Here is a 16,617-nt window from a genome sequence, read left to right as displayed (position 1 = left end):
GTGCCCAGCCACTACTGAACATTTCTACCTTCTAAAAACTCCCCACAGTCTTGGTTTCTACCACACTGCACTATCCAAACTTCTCCTGGAGTTCTCACTGCTCCTTGGATTCCTTTGAAAAAAACTATTTTCTTCTGTATTCCTAAAGATCTGTTGTCTCCTCTGCCTCTCCCCATTCATGCCTGCTTCCTCAGGTGGCTCGGCCCTCCCTTTGGATCCCAAACAGCACTTCAGGTCTTTATTCTACCTGCTGACAGGATGTATTTAAATATAATTAAAATGATAACAATTATCACTAACACATTACAATCATCTGGTCCTTCCTAGTTTACAAAGTGCTTTCATTATCTCATTTCCTCAGAGCAAGTATGGCTCCTATTTAATAATTATGGACACTGAAGTTCAAGGACACAAACTAATCTTGCACCAAAAACTAACTTTTCTTTCCACCTTTCTCATTCCTGTTTATGGCAGAAAGAACCTTGATTTTCAGGCCAGAAATGGCATACCAGTTTTACATCCCTTCTCCTCCCCCGACCCCTTGTTTCTGTTCCTGGGTGACGACAAGTCATTCCTCCAAGTGTCTCAGGTCTGCCTCCTTTGTTAGGACATGTCCCCATACAACCTCACTCTCATCAAGTGCGTGAGCTGACCGTTGTCACCCAAATGTGGCTTACCTGCTGTCGCTGGCTATCCCTGTTTATTAACCATGGCTCATCTTGTACTTTCAGATCGAAGAAAACTTTTATACTAAAAATACTTCCAACTTATGCGAAAAAAATGACAGGTTTTGAGAAAACTATTCCATGTTGTCTGTATCCGGAAAGTTTTCACTTAAGTTGTCTTTTCAGTTCCAATTACCCAGTAGTTCCACCAACCCCTTCACTTACTGCCCATTACAATGTACCCACAATACAGCAGCTGAGCCAGTGCCAAGTTACAGAAAGATCAATGTCACATGACCTCTGCTCTCAGAGAGTCTATGATCTAAAAAGAAATACGTTCATATGGCCTATGGAAACGATGGTGTAATTAAGTTTAAGACTGTACATGGTGGCTCACGCCTGTAATCCCAGCACTTTGGGAGGCTGAGGCAGGCAGACCACCTAAGGTCAAGAGTTTGAGACCAACCTGGCCAACATGGTGTAAACCCGGTCTCTACTCAAAATACAAAAATTAGGCCGGGTGTGGTGGCTCACGCCTGTAATCCCAGCACTTTGGGAGGCCGAGGTGGGCGGATCACCTGAGATTGGGAGTTTGAGACCAACCTGACCAACATGAAGAAACCCTGTCTCTAGGCCGGGCGCGGTGGCTCAAGCCTGTAATCCCAGCACTTTGGGAGGCCGAGACGGGCGGATCACGAGGTCAGGAGATCGAGACCATCCTGGCTAACACGGTGAAACCCCGTCTCTACTAAAAAATACAAAAAAGTAGCCGGGTGAGGTGGCGGGCGCCTGTAGTCCCAGCTACTCGGGAGGCTGAGGCAGGAGAATGGTGTAAACCTGGGAGGCGGAGCTTGCAGTGAGCTGAGATCCGGCCACTGCACCCCAGCCTGGGCGGCAGAGCAAGACTCCGTCTCAAAAAAAAAAAAAAAGAAACCCTGTCTCTACTAAAAAAAAAATACAAAATTAGCCGGGCATCATGGCGCAAGCCTGTAATCCCTGCTACTCGGGAGTCTGAGGCAGGAGAATCGCTTGAACCTGGGAGGCAAAGGTTGCAGTGAGCCAAGATTGCGCCATTGGACTCCAGCCTGGGCAACAAGAGCGAAATTCCATCTCTAAATAAATAAATAATACAAAAATTAGCCGGGCATGGTGGTGGGCACCTGTAATCCCAACTACTTCAGAGGCTGAGACAGGAGAATCGCTTGAACCCGGGAGGCTGAGGTAGAAGTGAGTAGAGATTGTGCCATTGCACTCCAGCCTGGGCAACAAGAGTGAAACTCCATCTTAAAAAAAAAAAAAAAAAAGACTGTATTAAGGGCCTACCTTTGCCAGGGGCTGTGGGAGTGGTAGGGCAGGTAGCATAGAGCCAGCACTTGAGGAGTTCATGGCCCAGTGTAGGAGACATGTGCACACAGGAAGGCCACAAAATATGGGATTCCTCCTGCCTGCTAGGTTTTCATGATATTCCTAGACTGACAGCCACAGTAACCTCTGGGTTCTAGGTCTGAGTCCCTCCTGCCAGGACTCAGCTGAGCTATTCCAGGAGCAGTGATGGAACTGTTTGTGAGGGAATGAGAAGGAAAAGGAGGAGCTGAAAAGCTGGAGAGCTCCGGGGCCAGCAGATGGAAAAGTAGGGGTGACATTTGGTTCCCAGGGCAGAAAAAGTGCTGATCTGGTCGCTTGATATAGGGAAGAAAAAGATCAAGCAAGTCTAGTAAATTCAAGTATAAATGAAAGAAAACCCTCAAGATGTATTACACAATGTCTCAAAACACAGTAAAAGGTTGCTAAAACTTTTATGCATTTTTTATTATAGTAAATACTGAAAGGCACAAATAAAGAAAATAAACAGAACTACAATCAACATTTCATCCATATGTATTTTATTCAAATAGGCTCTCATTGTGGAATAAGAGAGTTCAGCAAATGCATGTGCCTCAAAATGGAACAGAATCAGCCAGGTTCGGTCTCATGCCTGTAATCCCAGCACTTTGGGAGGCCGAGGCAGGTGGATCACTTGAGGTCAGGAGTCCAAGACCAGCCTGGCCAACATGGTGAAACACTGTCTCTACTAAAAATACAAAAATTAGTGGTGGTGTGCACCTGTAGTCCTAGCTACTCAGGAGACTGAGGCAAGAGTATCGCTTGAACCCGGGAAGTGGAGGTTGCAGTGAGCCGAGATCATGCCACTGCACTCCACCCTGGGCAACAGAGCAAGACTCCATCTCAAAAAAAAAAAAAAAAAAGGCAGGTGCAGTGGCTCACACTTGAACCCGGGAGCCAGAGGTTGCAGTGAGCCAAGATCACACCTCTGCACTGCAGCCCAGGCAACAGTGTGAGACTCTGTCTCAAAAAAAAAAAAAAAACAGGTGGGGGTGGCAGCGGGCAGGCGCGGTGGCTCACGCCTGTAATCCCAGAACTTTGGGAAGCCAAAATGGGCAGATCACTTGAGGTTAGGAGTTCAAAACCAGCCTGACCAACATGGTGAAACCCCATGTCTACTAAAAATACAAAAATTAGTTGGTTGTGGTATGGGCCCCTGTAATCCCAGCTACTTGGGAGGCTGAAGCAAGAGAATTGCATGAACCCAGGAGGTGATGGTTGCAGTGAGCTGAGATCACGCCACTGCAATCCAGCCTGGGTGACAGAGCAAGACTGTGTCTCAAAAAAAAACCAAGGCAGCAGGCGGATGCAGAATCAAATTTGGAGTTTCTCTCAGCAATGTTATGTGTAAAGGTAAACACTTTGAACCATGGCTAAATATGGTAATTTCATTCAAGATAAAGGAGTTCTAAGAAGGTTTATCTAACCACCATACATATAGTAGCTAATCACTTAACTACTGTATGCCAGGCCCCAAGGCCTGATTTCTTTTTTTTTTTTTTTTGAGACCGAGTCTCACTCTGTCGCCCAGGCTTTAGTGCAGTGGAGCGATCTTGGCTCACTGCAACCTCTGCCGTCCGGGTTCCAGCGATTCTCCTGCCTCAGCCTCATGAGTAGCTGGGACTACAGGCGCGTGCCACCACGCCCAGCTGAGGCCGCACCTGGCCTCCAAGGCCTGATGTCTAACACTCTTGTTTGGCACCAGCCTACTCAATAGTCACTTATGAGAAACCAAGGAGCAGTTGAGGATGTCCTGGTAAACGAGGACCCCTGATGTCAGCTGACAGTCTTTTAGATGGTTTTCTAGATGGGCAGCTGGCAGTGAAGGCTTTTATCCCACCACACAGGGGCTTTACTGTCAGCACCATCAGTCCCTACTCTGACCTCAAATCTTCAGGAAAATGAAAACTTGATTTTCCTTGCAAAATGCATATCTACAGACCTGTGGGAGGAGAAGGGTGGCAGGATCTTGTCCTCTTCCCACCAGAAATAAATGCAAAGAGTTCATTCAAATACCCAGATAAATCAAAGAGGAGGCTGAGGGAGGGAGGTCCAGACCGCGAAAGCCAATGAGAACGGAGGAGGCCAAGGAGCCAAGCCTCAAGAAGTCAGAGGCTGAGGATACAAGGAGACGAAGAGGCTGAGACTCCAAGGATGCAAAAAAGGTTGTGGAGGCTGGGGAAGCAGAGAAAGCTGAGGAAGCTGAAGAAGTTGAAGAAGCTAGTAGTTGAAGAAGAGGCTGAGGAGGCTGAGGTGCTGAGGCTGCCATGAGAAGGCGAAGGCCTGGAGGTGCAGTATTTGGCTGGAAGGGTAGGGCTCTGCTGTTTGGAGGAAGGGAAGTCCAAAAGCAAGAGCCAAGTGTGCCCTGTCAGATGCCATCAGTCTCGAACCGGCCTGTCTCTTTAGCAAATGAATGTAAACTAGAGGCTTTATTTAAACAAGTTTCACATAACATCTCCTACTACTTCTGACTCATTCTAATTTCCAAGTCCAAATACAGTAGTGATTTCATGGTTAGCGTCCTTTATGTTGCAAATAAATATCAGTCCATGCCCATTGTGTCATTCTTTGTATCCTTTATAATAACCTCTGGGGATACAGATAGAATAGAATGTAAAATAATTTGCCTTGGAAACTTGCTGTGAAAAGTGAATCACTTTGACAGGTGACCAGAAATTTTAGGGTGCTTACCTAAAGTCTAAAATTCATATGTAAGTGATTTGGCAATTTTAGAGAGAGATGATTCGATTAGCAGTTCACTATGAGGCAGAATTCTATAAAATAATAATTTGATAAAGTAAAGTAACTTCCCTTCTATAACTCTGAAAATTATATCAAATAGTTTTTAGACTGTGCTATTTGAGCTGGACATAACTGAATCAATTTAAGGTCCTGAAAGAGTTTGTACAAATTTAAAGTGGAGGTGGTTTCCAACTATTTGCTTAAATTGCACATCTGGTCATTAAAGCAAATTAGTGTTTTATGTCATTGACGCTAGAATGCTGAGCTTCCTACTGCTTAACTTCAGTCCCATCTGGAATGTGTATTATATAGGCCAGGGACTTAGGAGCAGCTGTACCATATCATTCTATCACATTATATATTATCTAATCACAAGTTTAGAAATTATATGTACAATAAAGGCTGGATTATCTGATATTGCCCTAACTGATGTTTTTTGTTTTTTGTTTTTGAGATGGAATCTTGCTCTTTTCGCCCAGACTGGAGTGCAGTGGCATTATCTCTGCTCACTGCAACCTCCGCCTCCCAGGCTCAAGCAATTCTCCTGCCTCAGCCTCCCGAGTAGCTGGGATTATAGGTGCCAGCGACCACACCCAGCTATGTTTTGTAGTTTTAGTAGAGACAGGGTTTGGCTATGTTGGCCAGGCTGGTCTCGAACTCCTGATCTTGTGATCCGCCTGCCTCGGCCTCCCAAAGTGCTGAGATTACAGCCATGAGCCACCATGCCCGGCCCTAACTCATTATAATTTTATAAATTGTGTGTACAATGAAGTTGGATTATCTGTCATTGATCTAATGAGTTCTAGGAATTAGAATCTCTGACACCCTCCCAAAATAAATCTTCATGCTAGTTGGCTACTGATATGGCTTGGCTGTCTCTCCACTCAAATGTCACCTTGAATTGTAATAATCTCCATGTGTCAAGGGTAGGGCCCAGTGGGAGATGACAATTGAATCATGAGGGCAGTTTTTTCCATACTGTTCTCCTGGTAGTGAATAAGTCTCATGAGACCAGATGATTTTTTTATAAGGGGTTTCCCCTTTCACTTGGTACTTATTCTCTCTTGCCCGCTGCCATGTAAGTCGTGACTTTGCTCTTCATTCGCCTTCAACCATGATTAGGAGACCTCCCCAGTCACATGGAAATGTGAGTCAATTAAACCTCTTTCCTTTATAAATTACCTACTCTCAGGTAGGTCTTTATCAGCAGTGTGAGAACAGACTAATACAGCTATTAATGCTGAAATTCAACAAATGTCAACACATTTTGAAGATGTCAGAGTTGTTTCAAAGTCTTAAGATAAGCAGAGTAAGCCAGGGGAAAAAAACCTTTCTCCCAAAATTCAAACAATAAGAAAAACTTCAGAGATTCATTAGAAATTCCTCTTTTAGGCTGTGCATGATGGTTTATACCCATAATTCCAGTGCTTTAGGAAAAATGCTCAAGGCCAGGAGTTCAAAACCAGCCTGGGCAACATGGCAAGACCCCTATCCCTACGAAAACTTAAAAAAAAAAAAAAAAAAGCCAGGCATGGTGGCACACACCTGTAGTCCTAGCTACTGGGAGGCTGAGGCAGGAGGATCACATGAGCTCAGGAGTTCAAGGCTGCAGTAAGCTACACTACTACACTCCAGCTTGGGTAACAGAGTGAGACCCTGTCTCCACAAAAACAAAAAACTAAAATCAAAACTGAAATAATTGAAAAATACATTAAAGGCTGGGCGCGGTGGCTCAAGCCTGTAATCCCAGCACTTTGGGAGGCCGAGATGGGTGGATCACGAGGTCAGGAGATCGAGACCATGCTGGCTAACACGGTGAAACCCCGTCTCTACTAAAAAATACAAAAAATTAGCCGGGCGAGGTGGCGGGCGCCTGTGGTCCCAGCTACTCGGGAGGCTGAGGCGGGAGAATGGCGTGAACCCAGGAGGCGGAGCTTGCAGTGAGCTGAGATCCGGCCACTGCACTCCAGCCTGGGCAACAGAGCGAGACTCCGTCTCAAAAAAAAAAAAAAAAAAAAAAAAAAAGAAAAATACATTAAATATGATTACACAACATAGGAAACTGAAGAAAATTACAGAAAAGGGAAATCAACTGCAGAATATTCATTAAAATAATCTGACTTCCACACAGACCAATGGAACCGAAAGAACCCAGAAATAACGCTAAATATGTAAAGCCAACTGATCTTCAACAAAGCATACAAAAACATAAATTGTGGCATTGATACCCTGTTTAATAAATGGTGCTGGGAAAACTGGCAAGCCAACATGTAGAAGACTGAAACTGTACCCCCTATCTCTCACCTTATACAAAAATCAACTCAAGATGATCAAAGACTTGAATCTAAGACCTGAAACCATAAAAATTCTAGAAGACAACATTAGAAAAATTCTTCTAGACACCGGCCTAGGCAAAGAATTCATGACTGAGACCCCAAAAGCAAAGGCAATGAAAACAAAAATAAGTAAATGAGACCTAATTAAACTAAAAAGCTTCTGCACAGCAAAAGAAATAAGGAGGGTAAACAGACAACCCACAGAATGGGAGAAAATATTTGCAAACTATGGATAGAACAAATGACTAGTATTCAGAATCTACAAGGAACGCAAACAAACCAGCAAGAAGAAAACAAATAATCTCATCAAAAAGTGGGCAAAGAATATGAATAGATATTTCTGAAAAGAAGATATACAAATGGCCAACAAACATATGGAAAAAAATACTCAACATCACTAGTCATTAGGGAAATGCAAATTAAAACCACAGTGAGATACCACCTTACTCCTGCAAAAATGGCCATTATTTTTTTTTATTTATTTATTTATATTTTTTGCAACAGAGTTTCGCTCTTGTTGCCCAGGCTGGAGTGCAATGGTGCCATCTTGGCTCACTGAAACCTCTGCCTCCCGGGTTCGAGCGATTCTCCTGCCTCAGCCTCCTGAGTAGCTGGGATTACAGGCATGCGCCACCATGCCCAGCTAATTTTGTATTTTTTGTAGAGATGGGGTTTCTCCATGTTGGTCAGGTTGGTCTCAAACTCCTAACCTCAGGTGATCTGCCCGCCTCAGCTTCCCAAAGTGCTGGGATTGTAGGCGTGAGCCACCACACCCAGCAAAAATAGTCATTATTAAAAAGTCAAAAAACAGTAAATGTTGATATGGATGTAGGGGAAAGGAAATGCTTATATGCTGCTGGTGGGAATGTAAATTAGTACAACCTCTGTGGAAAACAGTATGGAGATTCCTTAAAGAGCTTAAAGTAGATCTACCATTCCATCCAGCAATCCCACTACTGGGTTATCTATTCAAAGGAAAAGAAGACTTTATATGAAAAAGACACGTATGGCTAGGCGCAGTGGCTCACACCTGTAATCCCAGCACTTTGGGAGGCCGAGGCCGGTGGATCGTGAGGTCAGGAGATCGAGACCATCCTGGCTAACACAGTGAAACCCCGTCTCTACTAAAAATACAAAAAAAATTAGCTGGGCGTGGTGGCAGGTGCCTGTAGTCCCAGCTACTCAGGAGGCTGAGGCAGGAGAATGGCATGAACCCAGGAGGTGGAGCTTGCAGTAAGCCGAGATTGTACCATTGCACTCCAGCCTGGGCGACAGAGCGAGACTCCATCTCAAATAAGTAAATAAATAAATAAAATAAATAATAAAAAAAAGAAAAAGACACTTGTACACATATGTTTACAGTAGCACAATTCACAATTGCAAAGGTGTGGAACCAACCTAAATGCCCATCAACTAATGAATGAATAAAGAAAATGTGGTATATATACACCATGGAATACTACTCAGCCACAAAAAGAAATATAATGTCTTTTGCAGCAACTTGGATGGAGCTGGAGTCATTATGCTAAGCCATTATGCTAACACAGGAGTGGAAAACCAAAAACTGAATGTTCTCACTTGTAAGTGGGAGCTAATCTATGAGTATGCAAAGGCATTTAGAGTGACATAATGGATGAACTTTAGAGAGTCAGAACGGGGTGGTAGGAGGGGGACTAGGGATGAAAAACTACATATTAGGCACAATATACACTACTCAAGTGACAGGTGCACTAAAATCTCAGAATTCACTGCTACTTAATTCATCCATGTAACAGAAAACCACTTATACCCCCAAAAGCTATTAAAATAATTTTTTTTTTCTTTTTTTTTGGACAGAGTCTCACTCTGTTGTGCAGGATGGAGTGCAGTGGTAGAATCTTGGCTCACTGCAACCTCCACCTCCAGGCTCAAGTGATTCTCCTGTCTCAGCCTCCCGAATAGCTAGGATTATAGGTACCCATCACCACCACACCCAGCCAATTTTTGTATTTTTAGTAGAGATGGGGTTTCGTCATGTTGGCCAGGCTGGTCTGGAACTCCTGACCTCCGGTGATCTACCTGCCTTGGCCTCCCAAAGTGCTGGGATTACAGGCGTGAGCCACTGCACCCAGCCTGCTTCTGTCTCTTTAAAAAATATTTTAGGCCTGTAATGCCAGCACTTTGGGAGGCTGAGGCAGGTGGATCACCTGAGGTCAGGAGTTCGAGACCAGCCCGACCAACATGGTGAAAACCCTTCTCTACTACAAATACAAAAATTAGCCAGACGTGGTGGCATGACCCTGTAGTCCCAGCTGCTTGGGAAGCTGATGCAGAAGAATCACCTGAACCCAGGAGACAGAGGTTGCAGTGGGCCGAGATCGCGCCACTGCACTCCAGCCTTGGTGACAGAGCGAGACTCTGTCTCCAAAACTAAAAATGAAAATAAAAAAGAAAAGAGACAGAAGCTAGGAACTTTGGGCCAGCAAGCTAATAATAATAATAATAATAATAATCTGGCTCCAATATTCCCAATAATATACAAAGAATTCTTACCAAATCAACAGTAAAAAAGATAAACTAGTGGCATAGATCCTTCTGTCTTCCTACAGAATCTTTGTTAATGTTCACTTTACTCCTTTAAAAAAAAAAAAAAAAAAAAAGGCCCGGCATGGTGGCTTACACCTGTAATCCCAGCACTTTGGGAGGCCGACGCAAGTGGATCACCTGAGGTCAACAGTTCAAGATCAGCCTGGCCAACATGGCAAAACCACATCTCTACTACAACTACACACACCACACACACACAAATTTGCCAGGCGTGGTGGAGCGTGCCTGTACTCCCAGCGACTCAGGAGGCTGAGGCACAAAAATTGCTTGAACCCAGGAGGTGGAGGTGGCAGTGACCCTAGATCACCCCATTACACTTGCCTGGGTGACAGAGCAAGACTCTGTCTCAAAAAAAAAAAAAAAAAAAAAAAAGGCAGAGAGAAGCAAGAGTCTAAAAAAAAGAACAAAAAAAAATGAACTATCCCAACACTTCGGGAGGCAGAGAGGGGTAGATCACCTGAGGTCAGCAGTTTGAGACCAGCCTGACCAACATGGAGAAACCCCATCTCTACTAAAAATGCAAAATTAGCCGGACATGGTGGCGCATGCCTGTAATCCCAGTACTTTGGTAGGCTGAGATGGCAGATCACGAGGTCAGGAGTTTGAGACCAGCCAAGTCAATATAGTGAAACCCCGTCTCTACTAAAAATACAAAAATTAGCCAGGCGTGGATACAAAAATTAGCCAGGCATGGTGGCACACACCTGTAGTCCCAGCTACTCGGGAGGCTGAGGCAGAAGAATCGCTTGAACCCAGGAGTTGGAGGTTGTAGTGAGCCGAAATCTCACCACTGCACTCCAGCCTAGGTGACAAAGCAAGATTCCATCTCAAAAAAAAAAAAATTACCTGGCGTGGTGGCACGTGTCTGTAATCCTAGCTTCTCGGGAGTCTAAGGCAAGAGAATCGCTTGAACCCGGGAGGTGGAGGTTGCAGTAAGCCGAGGTGGTGCCATTGCACTTCAGTCTAGGCAACAAGAGCGAAACTCCGTCTCAAAAAAAAAAAAAAAAAAAGACACTTCGGGAGGCCGAGGCGGTGGATCACGAGGTCAGGAGATTGAGACCATCCTGGCTAACATGGTGAAACCCCGTCTCTACTAAAAATACAAAAAATTAGCCGGGCCTGGTGGCGGGCGCCTGTAGTCCCAGCTACTCGGGAGGCTGAGGCAGGAGAATGGCCTGAACCCGGGAGGCGGAGCTTGCAGTGAGCTGATATCGCGCCACTGCACTCCAGCCTGGGCGACAGAGCGAGTCTCCGTTTCAAAAAAAAAATAGACAATAGAAATGAATGAACGAGTGTTTCACAGAAGAATTACAACTTATAAACATGAAAAGATGCTTGACATCAGCAATAACTCAAGAAATTCAAATTAAAGCAATGATTAGATATTATTTTTATCCTAAAAGATTGGCAAAAGTGAAAACGATAGTCACTGTTATTATAGGTTGAGGAGGACTTTAATCACTATTAATAAAGGTGTAATTTATTGCAAATTGCTGAAAGAGTGTGATTTGGCAACCTATATAAGAACCAGAAATTTCACTTCTGAGAATTTGCCCTAAGGCGATAAATCCATCCTGGTGACCAAAAGCACATAAATATTGTTTATGGAACACAGGATGTGGCTGCAGACTGACTCTGGTTCCACCTTGCATCAACCTCAACACACAGCCTCACCCCTTCAGGGGATTCCACCAGGAACCCAGTCACAGTGAGGATGCAGGGATTTTTGCAGCTTGCCAAGGTAGGCAGGAACACAGGTGGGACATCACATCTCTCAGTGGCATTTCACCGGAAAATCCTCTAAAGATCTGCCTCTTCACTTCAGCCTCCAGCTCTCCTCTGACCCACCCTGAGGTCCCTTCAATCCCTTATTATTCAGAAAATCAGGTGGCCAGTCTTGAAAAGCCAGCCCCAGAGGCTGGCATTTGCTCCACAGGCAGAGTTTGTCAGACCAGATCATTTCTGCCAAAGAGGAAGGATTGTCATATTAACTGCCGACAACATAAAACTGTCTCTGTGTTAATACATTTACAATAGCAAAAAAATAGGCCGCAGGTATAAATGTACAGTATAGGGTATTACATAAATTATGATACATTCATACAATGGACAAGCTTTTGAAAAGAATGAGTTGGGCCAGGTGCAGTGGCTCATGCCTGTAATCCCAGCACTCTGGGAGCCCAAAGTGCACAGATCAGGAAGTCAGTAGATCAAGACCATCCCACCTAACACGGGAAAACCCCATAGCTACTAAAAATACAAAAAATTAGCTGGGTGTGGTGGCACACACCTGTAGTCCCAGGTACTTGGGAGGCTGAGGGAGGAGAATTGCTTGAACCTAGGAGGCAGAGGTTGTAGTGAGCCGAGATTGTGCCACTGCACTCCAGCCTGGGCAACAAAGCGAGACTCTGTCTCAAAAAAGAAGAAAGGGAAGGAAGGAAGGAGGGAGGGAGGGAGGGAGGGAGGGAGGAAGGAAGGAAGGAAGGAAGGAGTCCAGCCTGGGCAACAGAGCGAGACTCTGTCTCAAAAAAGGAAGGAAGGAAGGAGTTGGGTCCATTTTGGACTAACACGGGATGAGCCAGGTGTGGTGGCATGTGCTTGTAATCCCAGCTACTCAGGAGCCTAAGGTGGAAGGATCACTTGAGGCTCGAAGTTCAAAAGCATCCTGGACAACATAGTGAGATCCTGTCTCTAAAAAATAAATAAAATAAAATTCAGTGATGTCTAAGAGGTAGAGTTGGCTGGGCGTTGTGGTTCATGCCTGTAATCCCAGCACTTTGGGAGGTGGAGGTGGGTGGATCACCTGAGGTCAGGAGTTCGAGACCAGCCTGGCCAACATGGCAAAACCCCGTCTCTACTAAAATTACAAAAAATTAGCCAAACGTGGTGGTGCATGCCTGTAGTCCTAGCTACTCGGGAGACTGAAGCAGGAAAATCACTTGAATCCAGGAGGCAGAGGTTGCAGTGAGCCAAGATTGCACCATTGCACTCCAGCCTGGGCAACAAGAATGAAACTCTGTCTCAAAAGAAAAAAAAAAAAAAAAGGTACAGCTAAAGACAACAGACTTGCAGAACAGGATATATGCTATGAACACATTGTCAGTTTTGTGCATTGAGGTACCCCAATGTCTTGAGCAATGCCTGGCATAAAAGAGGTATTCAAGTATTTGTTGAATGGATGAATGCTTGTTAAGAGAAAGATGTAGAAGGCCTAGAACCTTGTCTACCATTATCTCTAGAGTCTCTCAGTGGCTGGGAAATTGCCTAGGGACCCATAGTGTGTCCTTTAAAAATATATAACAGGACTGGTGATGTAGCTTATGCCTGGAATCTCAGAACTTTGGGAGGCTAAGGCAGGAGTATCACTTGAGCCTAGGAGTTCAAAACCAGCCTGGGCAGCATAGGAAGACCCTGTCTCTACATAAAATTTAAAACTTAGCCAGGCGTAGTGGTACATACCTGTAATCCCAGCTACTCAGGAGGCTGAGGTGGGAGGATCAATTGAGCCTGGGATGTCAAGGCTACAGTAAGCCGTGATTGTGCCACTGCACTCTAGGCTGGGTGACAGAACGAGACCCTATCTCAAAAAGAAAAATAAAAAAATACACAATAGTTATCAGCTGCTAATCCAGAGCACAGAGATACTGAAGAAAGAAAGAAAAGAGATCACTTTTTACTTTACATGATGCTATATTGTTTACCTTACATGCATGTAATACTGTTATGAAAATTCATAATAGTAGAGGTTGGGAGCAGAAAGCTTGAAGTTCTGAGAAAAACATGGGCAAATAAGTATGATATCCTGCAATCTGCTATACCTCAAATTGTTCTCATTTTAACTACTTCACTCAAGCCATTTTCTTCTAAACCTCTCTAGGTAACCCAGGAAAAAATAAAAATTAGCATCTGTATGACTGCTTGACCAGGCCTGTTTACATTAACAATCCCTTCAGGTCCACGAGTTTCAGCCTTAGGTAACACGAATTTTTGATTACCTGAAAACCACCATTTCTCCAATACAACAATAGCTAAAGCTTTTACCATAGCATAAATTAACATTTGGGTATTGTTCTAAAATGACATGTCCACAGTTCCATAGTTGAGTGAGATTTTGGTTTTTTTTTGTTTTGTTTTGTTTTTAGACAGTCTTGCTATGTCACTTGGCTAGAGAGCACTGGTACAATCATAGCTCACTGCAGCTTCCAACTCCTAGGCTCAAGTGATTCTCCCATCCTCACCTCCTGCCCCAGCCTCCCAAATAGCGGGGACTACAGATGACCACCACACTCGAGAGTTTTCTTTTTTCCCTTTACGTGGATTGCTGATTTGATGGCAGTAGTAAAAAAGTCAACACAGGCCGGGTGCGGTGGCTCACGCCTGTAATCCCAGCACCTAGGGAAACTGAGGCGGGCGGATTACCTGAGGTCGGGAATTCAAGACCAGCCTGACCAACATGGAGAAACCCTGTCTCTACTAAAAATACAAAAAATAGCTGGCATGGTGGTACATGCCTGTAATCTCAGCTGCTCAGGAGGCTGAGGCAGGAGAATTGCTTGAACCCAGAAGGCAGAGCTTGTGGTGAGCCAAGATTGTGCCATTACACTCCAGTCTGGGCAACTAAAGCGAAATTCCATCTTAAAAAAAAAGTCAACACAAAATAGAGGGAGGTTTCCTGGCTCTGCTGCCCCAGTCAGTGCTAGCCCCTGACCTTCAGCACTGTGACAAGTCCTAAATCTCCTTAACTTCCCCATCAATCCCACGAAGAATACCTTAGCTGGTGCTCTTACTCATTACTGCTCACTGAGGTACCCCATGAGGCAGGAAGAGAGCCTTCCCTTCAGGCCTTTGGCTGGGTATACATATATATAGTTTTTTATATATAATTATATATAGTTTTATATTTATAGTTACATATAGTTTTATATTTATAGTTTTTTGTGTATATATAGTTTTGCGAAATGGTCTTGGGACCCCAAAATCACTAAGCTAAAGTCAAGCTGGGAACTTGACTTTTAGGGTAAACCTTAACCTTAGGCTTAAAGCAAACCTGCCTCTCATTCTATTCAAAGTCATCCCTCTGCTCACTGAGATAAATGCGTATTTGATTGCCTCCTTTGACTCATCAGAAACTCAAAAGAATGCAACAGTTTGTCTCTTATCTACCTATGACCTGGAAGCCCCCTCCTAGGTCATAGGTAGATAACTCAGCACTTAGAGTTATCCCGCCTTTCTGGACCTAACCAATGCTCATCTTACATACTTAATTGATGTCTCATGTCTCCCTAAAAATGTATAAAACCAAACTGTGCCCCAGCCACCTTGGGCACATGTCATCAGGCCTTCCTGAGGCTGTGTCATGGGCATCGTAGAAAGTATAAAAAGTTTCCTCTTCAAAGTTCCCCTTCTTATTAAAGAATAAAACATAAGTGTTAGAGGCCAGGCGCGGTGGCTCACGCCTGTAATCCCAGCAATTTCGGAGGCCGAGGCAGGCGGATCACGAGGTCAGGAGATCGAGACTATTTTGGCTAACACGGTGAAACTCCATCTCTACTAAAAAATAGAAAAAATTAGCCAGGCGTGGTGGCGGGCACCTGTAGTCCCAGCTACCCAGGAGGGTGAGGCAGGAGAATGGTGTGAACCCAGGAGGCGGAGCTTGCAGTGAGCCAAGATTGTGCCACTGCACTCCAGCCTGCGTGACAGAGCGAGACTCTGTCTCAAAAAAAAAAAATTAAAATAAGTGTTAGAAATAATAGTTTCTTTTAAAGACTAACTTTCTTCAAGCCTCCTTGCTTTGTGCTAATAACTCTTTGTTAAGCTCTATCCTGTGTAACTGTTGGACATGCTCACAGACATGTTCCAGCTCACAGCCTACGCCCCTTCCTTATTTGGAAATGTTATTGCTTCCTTAAACCTTTCATAAGCAACTTCTTTATTCTTCCTTGAACTTATCTATTTAGGAAAGTTTCAGGTTATTAGCAAATCGGGTATCAGCTTAAGATTGTGAGGTCCCACGCCAGCCAATGGATGCAGGACACAGCAGTAAGGATGGCCCAAATGCATAAGCGATAAATGTCTGCTTTTCCTTTGTTCAGGTATGCTCCTGCCGTTTTTCCATCTGTGATTGAGCACCCTTTCCAGTAAAGATGTCCTTGCTGAGAGATCTTTTGTCTCTGTGCTGACTTTTCTTTGCAGCACTGATTATCTATTTCCAACAACTTTTGTATTTCTAACAGGCACGCATCCTTTTTTTTTTTTTTTTTGACAGAGTCTTGCTCTGTCACCCAGGCTGGAGTGCAGTGGCACCATCTCGGCTCACTGCAACCTCCACCTCCTGGGTTCAAGTGATTCTCCTGCCTCAGCCTCCCGAGTAGCTGGGACTGCAGGCATGTGCCACTACGTCCAGCTAATTTTTGTATTTTTAGTAGAGACAGGGTTTCTCTATGTTGGTCAGGCTGGTCTTGAACTCCTGACCTCAGGTGATCCTCCTACCTTGGCCTCCCAAAGTGCTGGGATTACAGGCATGAGCCACCACGCCTTGCCACATATCCTTAACTTTGGAAAAATGAACTTTCTAAATTGCTGGGACCTGTCTCAGATATTTGGGGTTCATATTTTCAATATATATTGTTTCAATATATATTTTCCCCCAAAATCTCCCAAGTGAATCTGATGTTCCAAGGAAGACATGAATCTATCTGGTGGTTTCAAGTCTCCCCAGCACACAAACTGACTTAGATGCTAGTTTGAAAACCTGGCCACAGGCCTTTCCCACCTCACCTTCAGCTCTGATTTGATTATCAAAGTTTTCTGGCAATTACAGGACTCCAGGATCTGTAGGCTTCAATCAACAGCTCATATCACTTCCCTAACAAGTGGCTGTCCTTATTCTTCTGCTCACAAAGCAT

Source organism: Macaca thibetana, chromosome 7 (assembly GCF_024542745.1).
Source record: "Macaca thibetana thibetana isolate TM-01 chromosome 7, ASM2454274v1, whole genome shotgun sequence".
NCBI lineage: Eukaryota > Metazoa > Chordata > Mammalia > Primates > Cercopithecidae > Macaca > Macaca thibetana.
This window is presented reverse-complemented; position numbering follows the sequence as displayed.